Source organism: Rutidosis leptorrhynchoides, chromosome 3 (assembly GCF_046630445.1).
Source record: "Rutidosis leptorrhynchoides isolate AG116_Rl617_1_P2 chromosome 3, CSIRO_AGI_Rlap_v1, whole genome shotgun sequence".
NCBI lineage: Eukaryota > Viridiplantae > Streptophyta > Magnoliopsida > Asterales > Asteraceae > Rutidosis > Rutidosis leptorrhynchoides.
Window position 1 is genome coordinate 445,505,706 of NC_092335.1, and position 13,645 is coordinate 445,519,350.

The 13,645-nt window shown below is 32.2% G+C and overlaps 1 long non-coding RNA gene across 1 annotated transcript; it reads right to left on the bottom strand.

Moving 5' to 3' along the window:
- Window positions 1-10,947: 10,947 nt before the first annotated feature.
- LOC139897948 (uncharacterized) lies at window positions 10,948-13,401 on the bottom strand. Its single transcript, XR_011776831.1, has 4 exons — window positions 13,206-13,401; window positions 12,355-12,390; window positions 11,442-11,561; window positions 10,948-11,302 (listed from the first exon to the last, which is right to left on the bottom strand). It is a non-coding gene; the product is annotated as an uncharacterized lncRNA (long non-coding RNA).
- Window positions 13,402-13,645: the final 244 nt, after the last annotated feature.

The following is a 13,645-nucleotide window of genomic DNA, read 5'->3' on the forward strand; positions in this document are numbered from 1 at the left end:
ATCTATCTGTTTATATATAAAATATACATATACATGGATCAAGTTATCACCACTCATCTTTTCTTTTCCTTTCCTTTTGAGTTCAGCAGCCACATCCACCATCTCAATTCCATTACTTGCTTGTTCTTTGAACAACATCTCACACAAACACGAACATTTCTGTTTCTCAAACCACCTAGTATATCCCATATTGTGCTCGACCAAACCACCTTCCACTACCAACACCCTTCGGTCTTCACCCTCACCATTAACCGTCGCTCACCATTAAACCCGCTACCAAATTAATTTAACTCTTGATGTTTTAAGCTCAATTAAACAACAACCAAACACCTTCATTAACCACGACAACCACAACACCATTCCTTCATCACCTAAAAAGCTACTGCACCTGCTACGAGTACAGCGTCGGTTTATAAATTTTTTTTTTTTTTTGCTTTATATTCAAACGAACCCAACACTCATCTAACTACCTCTGCAATTAGTTTCTTCTTTTCACTCCTTGTAGCGCCACTGGTTAACCTGTCTATTTATATTCGAAACCCAAACAGATCAATTATTGTTGCTATTGCTTTGAGTGTTCTCTTTCATTGCCGACAATTACCAAATCAATAACCCCACTTGACTTTAAAAGAAAAAGGGGATCGATATACATAAATTCGTGGACCTTATGTTCTTGTTGTTTATTTTGGCCGACACCTACTAAAGCTAATACCCCACTAGGAATAAAATCTTTCCAGCTGTATGTGTAATCCCATTCACGAAATTCCTTCTTTTAATTGAATCTTGGATTGGGCCATTTAATCGTAAATTAACTTGCAACATTCACTTGTAGTTATTGGACTTCATTTATTAATGAGCTGTAATAAAAGCTAACCAGGCCCGTTACCTTATGAGTGGGCTGCTTAGTCATACAAAGCCACGTACAATAATTACTGTGATGATATGATGATTATGGTTAACGATGAGATGGTCATCTTAATAAACCGTTCCTGAAAATGAGTAATGAAGGCTACGTGATTAGGAAGGATAATGATGATAGAATTATATATGATGATGAAGTTATGTTAATGATAAGGTTGATTATGAAACGAGTTAGATTAGATGATGATATCGATAATAATGATAATTGAAGAACGTAAACTGATAGGGCGATGGTGATACCGTAGGTGATAATGGTAGATTAATCGATGAAGCTCTAGATGTTGAAGATGATGGTATGTGATACATAAAATAACGAATAAACAAGTGATTAGGGTTAGTGTACTGATTATTGGGATTATTTTTTTTTTTTTTTGTGATCGACTGATTCAATTAAGAAGAAGAAGCAGCAGAAGATTTAGGTTATAAGGATTGAGATAGTAATAAATACAGAAAGGTATCAGATAGTTTATTGGTCAAGGATGTTTGTGATAAACGGAGGGTCACGGGTTCGAGCCCTGCAAGAGGCATTTTAATTTTTTTTTAAAAGGAGAAGAAGTAGAAACAGAAAAACGGGTTTAGTAAATCAAAATCCTAGTTATAATCAGAAAATAAGGAACAGAGGAACGATTAAGGATATTATTAGATTAGCGGGACGTCGCGGGTTCAAACCCGGACTTGGGCATTTTTTTTAGGAACCACTCTTTTGTGGTAGTCTACTTATTACTCATATTTTTATTATTATTATTGTTATTAATATTAATATTATTAGTAAAATTATTATTTTTATAGTTATTATTATTAGTATTATTTTTATTATAATTAGTACTACAAGTATCATTATTTTTAAATTTAGCTTTTTTGTTAAAATTAGTATTTTTATTGAAATTAACATTTTTTTATTTAATTAACGTATATAAAATAAATACATTTAATTAAGTTATCAATGAAGCACATAATTTATTAGGATTACAAGTATATCACTAATAATATATAAACTCGTTCGATTACAAATATATGTGTTAATATATATATAAATGATATAGGTTCGTGAATCTGAGGCCAATCTTATACTTGATCAATGATGTTATATGTATTTTTACTACAAAATACATTAGGTGAGTATATAGTCCCTTTTAAACTCTAAATATTTTTGGGCTGAGAATACATGCGCTGTTTTTATAAATGATTTACGTTATGGACACAAGTGATCAAAAATAAAATCTACGTTGAGTTGTACCATGGCATATTTCTTTATACTTGGTAGCTAATATTTACGTGAGGAGCGTAAACGCGAATCCTGTTGATAGATCTATCGGGCCTGACAACCCCAACCGGGCTGGACGACCAGTTTTAAACGGTTGCACAGTACTTCGTTTCATTACTAAACTTGGTACGGTGTAGGGTTTATTTAAGAATATGCTGCTGTGATTTAAATGTTAAGTATGGTTACCAAGTGCTCAACGACTTTTCATACACGAGGAGTGTATTATGTATAAACATGAAATCTTGTGGTCCATAGTTATAACGCTGCTAGCATCAAACCTATATATCTCACCAACTTTATGTTGACATTTTAAAGCATGTTATTCTCAGGTACGAATTAAGTCTTCCGCTGTGCATTTGCTCATGTTAAGGACATTACTTGGAGTCGATCATCGCAATGGGACCAAATGTTGATGACTTCGTCAAGGAGGATTAGGACGGGTTGTTAAAGTTGGTATCAGAGCGTTGGTCTTAGCGAACCAGGCCTTGCATTAGTGTGTCTAACTGGTAGATGATAGGATGCATTAGTGAGTCTGGACTTTGACCGTGTCTACATGTCAAAAAGTTTTTCTTATCATTTGTAGTCGGAAACCATCTGCTTATCATCCTTGGGAAATTGTCTGCTTATCATTCATAAGTCTAGACACGTCTTGCTGCATTTACTGCATCGATAGTGTATAGACAAAATTCATATCTTAGCGTACCTGATAATTCCTATCTTAGCGCATCTGTAGATTTGCCTGACATATGCCGTAAATTCCTCCGTAGCCTACAAAATCTTTAGTACTATATACATAGATATTCTATGAAGTTAGAATATCATTCTATATTCGAAAATCATTACACGACGAAGATCCTTTCCACCCATCAAATTTCTCTCTTGGCGATGAGCCTGAAGCGCTTACCGGTGAACCTGTTCGAGAAACCATTTTCTCTCCCCTTTTTCGAGTACCTCGTCACGATTACATACTATCCCATATTTCATCCGCTCACTCCAACCGCCAATCATCCCGGTGTACTAGCAGAAGTTAACGAACTTCGCACTCGCGTGACGACTTTGGAAAACATGGTGCGAAGGTTGCAAACACCAGCAATAGTACCAGTAGTATAATCAGCACCACCATCATCAACGCCGACAATACTCTTATTACCCCCAACCACAACCGCGTCGTAAACCTTAACATCACAATTTGTACCTCGAATATCAACATCACACGCCTCAATATCACCATCTGTATTTCGAGTATGATCATCGCTCTATATATCGTTCCACATCGATTATCATCGTTCTACGTATCGTTCTACATCATTTATTTTCGTTCTACATGGCGATTATGTAATCTTTAATGTTTTAGAGATTATGTAGTCTAATTTTAGCCGAAAATCAAATGAGTTTAATATCTTATTGACTCATTAAATTTATGATTACATCTGAAGAAAATATATATGCAAGTATATTTTCATAAAGATTGTAATTAAAAATCCTTTCGTACAAACTGTTAATGATGAAAAATATTTTAACGGGTAGGTAGTACCCGAGGAATATTTAGATTTCACATTAATAAGTTACACTGTACATTCTTCGAATCTGATTCAACGATCATTTACTATCCTACTTACAACCACCGATATACGTATCCGTTCACCACGAAATAACCATTTCCATTCAAATTTCATAATTGGATTTTGACCTATCCGAATCCAACAAGTGGCATAATGAAGAAAACATTGGACAGATTAAAAATTTGTTAGAAACAAATGAATTAACTAATTGAAAATTCTGTTAAGATTCCACGCTAACTGTTCCTAGCTAACTGTTTCCAGCTAACTGATTAACATTTAATTTATCGCAATTTATATTCTCGCAATTTTATTTATTGTTATTTAATTTCCGCACTTTACATACCGTCGGGACACATGTACAACAATACGTTGGATTAATTCTGAGACAACACGTTGTGCAATGGGTCATGATATATATTTATTTAATTTACACACTTTAAATAACGGGACACGTATACAAGGTTTTGACCTATCATATTGACCCATCTATATATATATTTCGGAACGACCATAGACACTCTATAGTTGGCTATACAGGGTTGAGGTGGATTCCAAAATATATATATGGTTTGAGTTGTGATCGACACTGAGACCGGTACACGGGTCACGATACGTATTAATTAATTCGAATATTATATATTTAATTTATATATGAAAGTATTGGACCATTGGACAATCAGACTATTGGACTGCTAACTTTGGACAATTAAAATGAATTAAAATATTGATTATAACATATGAAACTAAACAATTCTTCAAGTTTGCCATTTGATTTCATCATAAACCTCATTTGTACCTCGACAATTACAATCCATATTCAAACCAATCATGATTCTTGAAAACACCTCGATCGAGAAGTTGAACCCGCCGCACCTCGTCTACGGAAGAAGGATTTATGCATACAAAAACTCTCGAACCTAAATTCATAGTTTAACACGTATCTGTGTTGAATCCTTTACCATTTATTAGCAAAAATAACCTTATGATTCCTTTTCAAAGTAGCCAATTTTGTCACAGCTCCAGCAAGTTAACCTCGATTAATCATCAAGACTAGTCTTATTATAACCTCGATATATATATATACACGTTATCCTTTCGCCGTACCGGAGAACCTTTTATATTCCACAACATCATCAGCAGATGTACCAGTAATTCGCCGTCTCTTTGGCGAAATCCGCCATCAGTATTTTGAAAATCTCGCAGAACTTCTCCAGTTATATTTATAACGTCTATCCCTAAGAATTTCATATTTTGAATGTGAAGTTTCTGAAAAACACCCTGAACTGCGAAGTAGTTCTTGAAATGCTGATGAAGCAGCAAAAACTATAAACGACATTAGCAGTCAAAAGTTGACGATAAAGTACAGTGTGTTGATAAAGCTCAGAAAAAGAGAAGGTTTGGAACTGGAAAACGGATTGAGCAAAGTATGAAGGAAGGTGTGGATAAATCACAAGAACTGAATCTGCTTTCAAAGAATCCAAATGATTCAGTGTCTGCTGAAACCATTAGTAAGAACCCTACTCCTTATTCTAAACCTTTCCAGATGATATTCTTCATCATCATCTTATCTTAGATATTATAAGGTATTTTCATATCCTCCATTATACATATTCTCCATATTTCTGGAAATATTTTCACAACTATTCCTATCTGAGATCATTTATCTCTCCGTAACATCTGCGTTACAACATAAAAGAAACTGTGTTAGTTTCTAAGTTCTAAAACCTTCGAGTTTAAAATAAGAATGTTCTGAAGCAGTGTTGGGAACTGATGCATGAATTAGTATAATATAATGAAACTTGATCAACTTCATTATATTACAGTAATCCATGTTGAGTTTCTAATGGAAGGTGATGATTTACAGTACCATCATCATGTGCCATGTTACACGACTCTTACATTCTATCTAATCTCTAAAAGTATCAAGAAAATATTTCTTGATAATTCTATCTTTTCCAGGATATTCTGGTAATTTGACAAGTCAAAATCGTGTCATCACCACTTCTTTCTAAAAGCATTAGCTATGCTCATTCCAAATTTCATACTTACGAATTCCGGACCCGTGCTCGCTTGACTTGAGGACGGGAAGATATAAAACCCAAAAACCACCCAGAATTTACAAACCGTGTATATTGATGCATATAGCAATATAGAGACACTGGAGAACTAGAAACACTATAAACACAAGAGTATAGTAGAAGTAAATAGATTCTTCCGGTGCTAGATGAAAGAGAAGGATGACAGATGTGAACATTAAAGAGTATATCAAGTATTAGAATGGGATGGAGCATATTGATGAATGCTTTAAGGTAAGAATTAAGGAAGAAAGAATAGAAGATGTGAGGTATGGAAATAAGGAAAGAAGGGAGCAAATTTATAGTGAAATATCTGACAGAGAAATCGAAACAGATTGCTACATTAAATCAAAGAAGATCCTAATCGCCGAAGAATCAAATCTTATTACGCAAAATTTTCTTTAAATCCCGTGAATTTCGGAAATCAATCATAACTATGTCATCGGTTAAAAACAAGTATATTTTTACTCATCTCACTCTTTTGTGATAGCTTCACTCGTGCGCTTCACATGATCGAATCATTTTATCTACATTACTCAATGATGATAAAACTCCATTATTATCTCATATTCGTCATGAAAACATTCCTATTGTTATCTATGACAACCTCTACCAAATTTCGGGGACGAAATTTCTTTAACGGGTAGGTACTGTAATGACCCGGAAATTTCCGACCAAATTTAAACCTTAATCTTTATATGTTTCCGACACGATAAGCAAAATTTGTAATGTTAAGTCTAGAAAGTTTGAAATCTATGTTTAGATAATCAGTTACCCTTTGACCATGCCTGACGATTCACGAACATTTATGTGTATATATGGTATATACTTATTAATTGGCAACGTTAACAAAGTATTAAATATATACTTTGAGTTTAATTGTCACAATATATTTAATATAATTATTTATGTAATAAAACGTGATATTTAAAATATAGTTTAAAAATATAATTGTTATACTAATATTATTATTACTTCTATTATTATTATTAACATTAAATATTAATATCACTACTTGTTAAATTATTATTTTCAATATATACTATATATATATATACATATATATATATATATATATATATATATATATATATATATATATATATATATATATATATATATATATATATATATATATATATATATATGAAGATTGATACATGAAAGGTGTTATAATTACTAATGTTATTAATATCTAATTATTATTATATGGATATCAGTATTATTAATTAAATTATACTATAAAATTTGATACATTTAATCTCTTATAGCTATTATTATTATTATTATTTATTTTCTTTTATATAATAATTATTATAATTAATATTTAATATAATTATTAATATTAATTATATAAAGAGTAGATATTGTACAAAGTTATTCATAGGTATCCATCATACTGTTTTAAACTTTGTTTCTTGCCTCCAAATTGAACAACAGATGGAATAAAAATCACAGATACTAACAAAATCCCGTACAAATCATATCACAAATGAATTTGATTTTACTGATTTATTTCCTATTATATTTTGTCTGATTGAGAAATTGTACACCACGTTTTAATTAAACTTGGGATTTATAATTGTGATACTGTATCATCTTCTGACTTCTTTGCACAAACTCAATTTCTTAACTATCTATCTGTTTATATATAAAATATACATATACATGGATCAAGTTATCACCACTCATCTTTTCTTTTCCTTTCCTTTTGAGTTCAGCAGCCACATCCACCATCTCAATTCCATTACTTGCTTGTTCTTTGAACAACATCTCACACAAACACGAACCTTTCTGTTTCTCAAACCACCTAGTATATCCGATATTGTGCTCGACGAAACCACCTTCCACTACCAACACCCTTCGGTCTTCACCCTCACCATTAACCGTCACTCACCATTAAACCCGCTACCAAATTAATTTAACTCTTGATGTTTTAAGCTCAATTAAACAACAACCAAACACCTTCAATAACCACGACAACCACAACACCATTCCTTCATCACCTAAAAAGCTACTGCACCTGCTACGAGTACAGCGTCGGTTTATAATTTTTTTTTTTTTTTTTTGCTTTATATTCAAACGAACCCAACACTCATCTAACTACCTCTGCAATTAGTTTCTTCTTTTCACTCCTTGTAGCGCCACTGGTTAACCTGTCTATTTATATTCGAAACCCAAACAGATCAATTATTGTTGCTATTGCTTTGAGTGTTCTCTTTCATTGCCGACAATTACCAAATCAATAACCCCACTTGACTTTAAAAGAAAAAGGGGATCGATATACATAAATTCGTGGACCTTATGTTCTTGTTGTTTATTTTGGCCGACACCTACTAAAGCTAATACCCCACTAGGAATAAAATCTTTCCAGCTGTATGTGTAATCCCATTCACGAAATTCCTTCTTTTAATTGAATCTTGGATTGGGCCATTTAATCGTAAATTAACTTGCAACATTCACTTGTAGTTATTGGACTTCATTTATTAATGAGCTGTAATAAAAGCTAACCAGGCCCGTTACCTTATGAGTGGGCTGCTTAGTCATACAAAGCCACGTACAATAATTACTGTGATGATATGATGATTATGGTTAACGATGAGATGGTCATCTTAATAAACCGTTCCTGAAAATGAGTAATGAAGGCTACGTGATTAGGAAGGATAATGATGATAGAATTATATATGATGATGAAGTTATGTTAATGATAAGGTTGATTATGAAACGAGTTAGATTAGATGATGATATCGATAATAATGATAATTGAAGAACGTAAACTGATAGGGCGATGGTGATACCGTAGGTGATAATGGTAGATTAATCGATGAAGCTCTAGATGTTGAAGATGATGGTATGTGATACATAAAATAACGAATAAACAAGTGATTAGGGTTAGTGTACTGATTATTGGGATTTTTTTTTTTTTTTTTTTTTTGTGATCGACTGATTCAATTAAGAAGAAGAAGCAGCAGAAGATTTAGGTTATAAGGATTGAGATAGTAATAAATACAGAAAGGTATCAGACAGTTTATTGGTCAAGGATGTTTGTGATAAACGGAGGGTCACGGGTTCGAGCCCTGCAAGAGGCATTTTAATTTTTTTTTTAAAAAGGAGAAGAAGTAGAAACAGAAAAACGGGTTTAGTAAATCAAAATCCTAGTTATAATCAGAAAAACGGGTTTAGTAATTTTTTTAAGGATATTATTGGATTTGCGGGACGTCGCGGGTTCAAACCCGGACTTGGGTATTTTTTTTAGGAACCACTCTTTTGAGGTAGTCTACTTATTACTCATATTTTTATTATTATTATTGTTATTAATATTAATATTATTAGTAAAATTATTATTTTTATAGTTATTATTATTAGTATTATTTTTATTATAATTAGTACTACAAGTATCATTATTTTTAAATTTAGCTTTTTTGTTAAAATTAGTATTTTTATTGAAATTAACATTTTTTTTATTTAATTAACGTATATAAAATAAATATATTTAATTAAGTTATCAATGAAGCACATAATTTATTAGGATAACAAGTATATCACTAATAATATATAAACTCGTTCGATTACAAATATATGTGTTAATATATATATATATATAAATGATATAGGTTCGTGAATCTGAGGCCAATCTTATACTTGATCAATGATGTTATATGTATTTTTACTACAAAATACATTAGGTGAGTATATAGTCCCTTTTAAACTTTAAATATTTTTGGGCTGAGAATACATGCGCTGTTTTTATAAATGATTTACGTTATGGACACAAGTGATCAAAAATAAAATCTACGTTGAGTTGTACCATGGCATATTTCTTTATACTTGGTAGCTAATATTTACGTGAGGAGCGTAAACGCGAATCCTGTTGATAGATCTATCGGGCCTGACAACCCCAACCGGGCTGGACGACCAGTTTTAAACGGTTGCACAGTACTTCGTTTCGTTACTACACTTGGTACGGTGTAGGGTTTATTTAAGAATATGCTGCTGTGATTTAAATGTTAAGTATGGTTACCAAGTGCTCAACGACTTTTCATACACGAGGAGTGTATTATGTATAAACATGAAATCTTGTGGTCCATAGTTATAACGCTGCTAGCATCAAACCTATATATCTCACCAACTTTATGTTGACATTTTAAAGCATGTTATTCTCAGGTACGAATTAAGTCTTCCGCTGTGCATTTGCTCATGTTAAGGACATTACTTGGAGTCGATCATCGCAATGGGACCAAATGTTGATGACTTCGTCCAGGAGGATTAGGACGGGTTGTTAAAACTTGCTTGGGGTCAAGCGTACATGCATACACTAGTGATAGCACATTTGGATTCAACTTAAAGCATACATACTTACGCTATTTATAGCAATCGTGATTTTCAACTTATATTATGTCGCAAGTCATTTCATCTATATTTTATAACTTTTGTAAACTTATACTTGTTGTCGAACCGTTTGGTAACTTAAAACTTTGCAAGTCATACACGTTTCAAATGAATGCGACATAATTTTGGTCAAACGCGTCTCATTTAGGGACTATGACCACGTAATGGGACCTAAGTTAACGGCGACGTCAATGGAAATTTTGACGGGTCGTTACACTGGTGCTGTCATGTGGACCGAAAAAATAGGAAGCAGGGAGATGGTGGGAAGTCAATAATAAATTGCTTAAGATGTTTCAGCTTTATCCTAGTGTGTGTACTTTGTCGTACATTACTACATTGGTTTCTGCACTTGATTCATCGGATGGATTTTGAGATGCTACTACGTGAGTTTGAAAAGGTTTTGATGCACAAAGATAATTATCTAATGCATTAGTATTATTTTCATCGTCTCTTTGACTTTCAGTCGAGTCATTCTCGACATCAGATTGCACTTGTTCGATCGTAGGCTCATTTTCACAAATATTTTGCACATGAGATAAGGATTCTGATAATTGTTTTGTGACCTCTATAATTAACGTCAAACTAGCTTATAATTCGCGACTTCGCGGGATTATGCATAAACACTTTTGTAATAAGTATATGTATAAAAACATTGAAAAAACGATATTTGATATATGTATATGTATAAAAACATTAACAAACTACTATGTAATAAGAACATTAGATATCTTCGGAAAATATTGTTTCCAAATGTTTTAGAACTGTTTGTAAGCATGAATGTTAATTAAATTTATAAAATCTCACAAACGAAAGTAGCAAGGTACACCAATTAAAACTGGCAGCCATATGGGTCAAAATCGGTCAAACTTGGTATAATCGGTCAAACTTGGTATAATTATTATGTTGTGAATGCTTTGTCAGGCAAACCTTGTATAGGAAGCTTGAAGCAGCCACACCAAACCAACTTGTGCAGCGAGCTTCTTTCTTTAAGCGATTCGATTCTTTCAAATATTCAAACTTACGAAAAACATTTTTTTAACATTCTCTGCCGAACCTCTTGCTATAAAACTAGAAACAGTGGAGTCAAAATCCTATTAAAAGCAATTAAGGATCAAACTAAAGATAAACGATTTAGAAAAGATGCGATATTTCTTAATAAATCATGATATCCACGATAAATCGTATTAGCCATTGTGAAGTGGTAAATTATACTCCATAATAATATTATACCTTTGTTCTTTGTTGTGTTTGGTGTTGGAGGGAAGTGGCGTCGAGAATGAATTTCGCTTGCTTTTTAAAATGAATAATAAGAACATGTACACACAAAACCAAATACATGCTATAGGATACCTGCAACAATTACCAAACAAAACATCAGCTAATGTGGATTAAATGATTAAGAATGATTTGCGTTTAAAAGACATTCTGGTCAGATATTTACCCTGTGTATTTAACATATATTTAAACCCTTTGACTAATTATATATAAGAAGTAAATCCTAACCCAAAATTTCCCGTTCATTAATGAATAGTTAATGGGTCAGAGTGATGCCCAGAAACATTGTGTGCCGACGCGTAAGAATGAACCTGTTTCCCAGAAACTGATGGAAAGTACCCTTATCAAAATTTGGCTGATAACTGAGTCATACAATTACTAATTTGCATCAATCTTATTCTGGCATGCTGCCTAGGCACACAGATGCCGACACAATAACCTCAATAGGCAAACCCACATCAAACAAGTTGCTTTCAATACTTTAATTTTATTATTATTTCATCTGGTATTGTCTCCATTAAGAATATCAGGTAGCCAGTAAATATGAGCCAAATTTTAAGAGAAACAACTAATCAATAATACACACCACAAATACTTAACCCATTGCAAAACCCAGAATCAATAATCACATAACATGAAATAATATTATAACTAACGCTGAAAGAGATACTGGCTATTTCATTATGAAAAAGTATAACAATAAATCAAAAAGTATAAATCACAACAAAAACTAAAAAAATTGAACATGTGACACATGAGCATCAAACAAATTTATAACTCACAATAGCAACTAACAAATATTGAACATACTAAGAAGTAAGAACTAAGAAAAACGTATAACAAAATTAGGAAAACAAATAACGAATACCTTAGTTTACCAACAGCAACATCAAGATTGTCAAACCTATAAAAACGACAAATGTGAGCGTCAAAGGACAAAAATTTATGGAAAACGATAATTAGTAATCTTGTGCAACTAAGGTATGTGTAAAATAAAATGCAGAAAATTAGTATATTTCAACAAATTAATACATCTGATGCTGGACGCGATACAATCAGATTGAGGATTCTTTAATTATGAACGGATGCTATGTGTATTTGTTGAAATATACTTTTGTTTTTCTTGTAAATGTATGGTGTATCATGTAGAAATCCATTTGATTGTGACTTTGTGACCCGTAATTCACATTTTATTGTTTCAACATCTTTATTCAATCTGCAAATAAGAAAAACAAAAGTTGAATCATAAACAAAACATATTTACACTCGAATTATTAGGCAAAACTAAGAAAAACAAAAGTAAATCATATTTGAGTCGATGAAATCCAGAATTTAAGAACATAGAAGATATGAAGATTTGTTCAAAAACCCAATAAAAACCTTGATTCATAAAAACACTTACCTTGATTTCTCTGATTTTTGGCTATGAATCATGACTTCATCGACTCAATAAAAACCCTCATTCAGAAACACAGCTTCATTAAGATATTAACATATGCAAGAAAATCGTGAAATCAAATTGTTAAGTGGTAAGGGTTTGGATTGTGAAGCATTTCGATTTGGTAACAAAAGTTTATCGATCGGGTATTGAATAAATATGTAATGGATAGTATTGAATTTTGAATTTGTGGGTGACGTATAATAAGGAAAAAAAACCCCTAATTTGATATCATAAGGAAAAAAACCCTAATTTGATATCGAAGATGAATTTTGACATACCTTAATTGTCAGAATTGGTTTCATCGCGAACGATTCTGTTACAGAATTTACATCAGATGTTTTGTATTCAATCTTAATCTTCCATTAACAGTGTTTTTAGATCTATACTAATTGTATATGTAGAGCCTCCATAATCTTCCTTGTTGATGAATGCTTCTTGATTTATCGTCAGAAAAACGTATAACGTATGTATTTCTTTTTCAGTTTTTTGTTTTTGACTAATGGGAGTCTTCAAAGTGACCCCGTATTTTAAATCTGAAGCGGAATTTAGGAGGGTATTTTTGTAAGTTACTAATACAAATAGAGGAGAGAGACAAATGTTAAGTGATCAAGATTATTAAGGGTTCAGATTGAAAGAAAAATTTACATCCAATGGTTGGTATTTTGCCATGTAAGCTATTTAAATGAATGATTAGCTAAAAGTGACTTTGTTATTATAT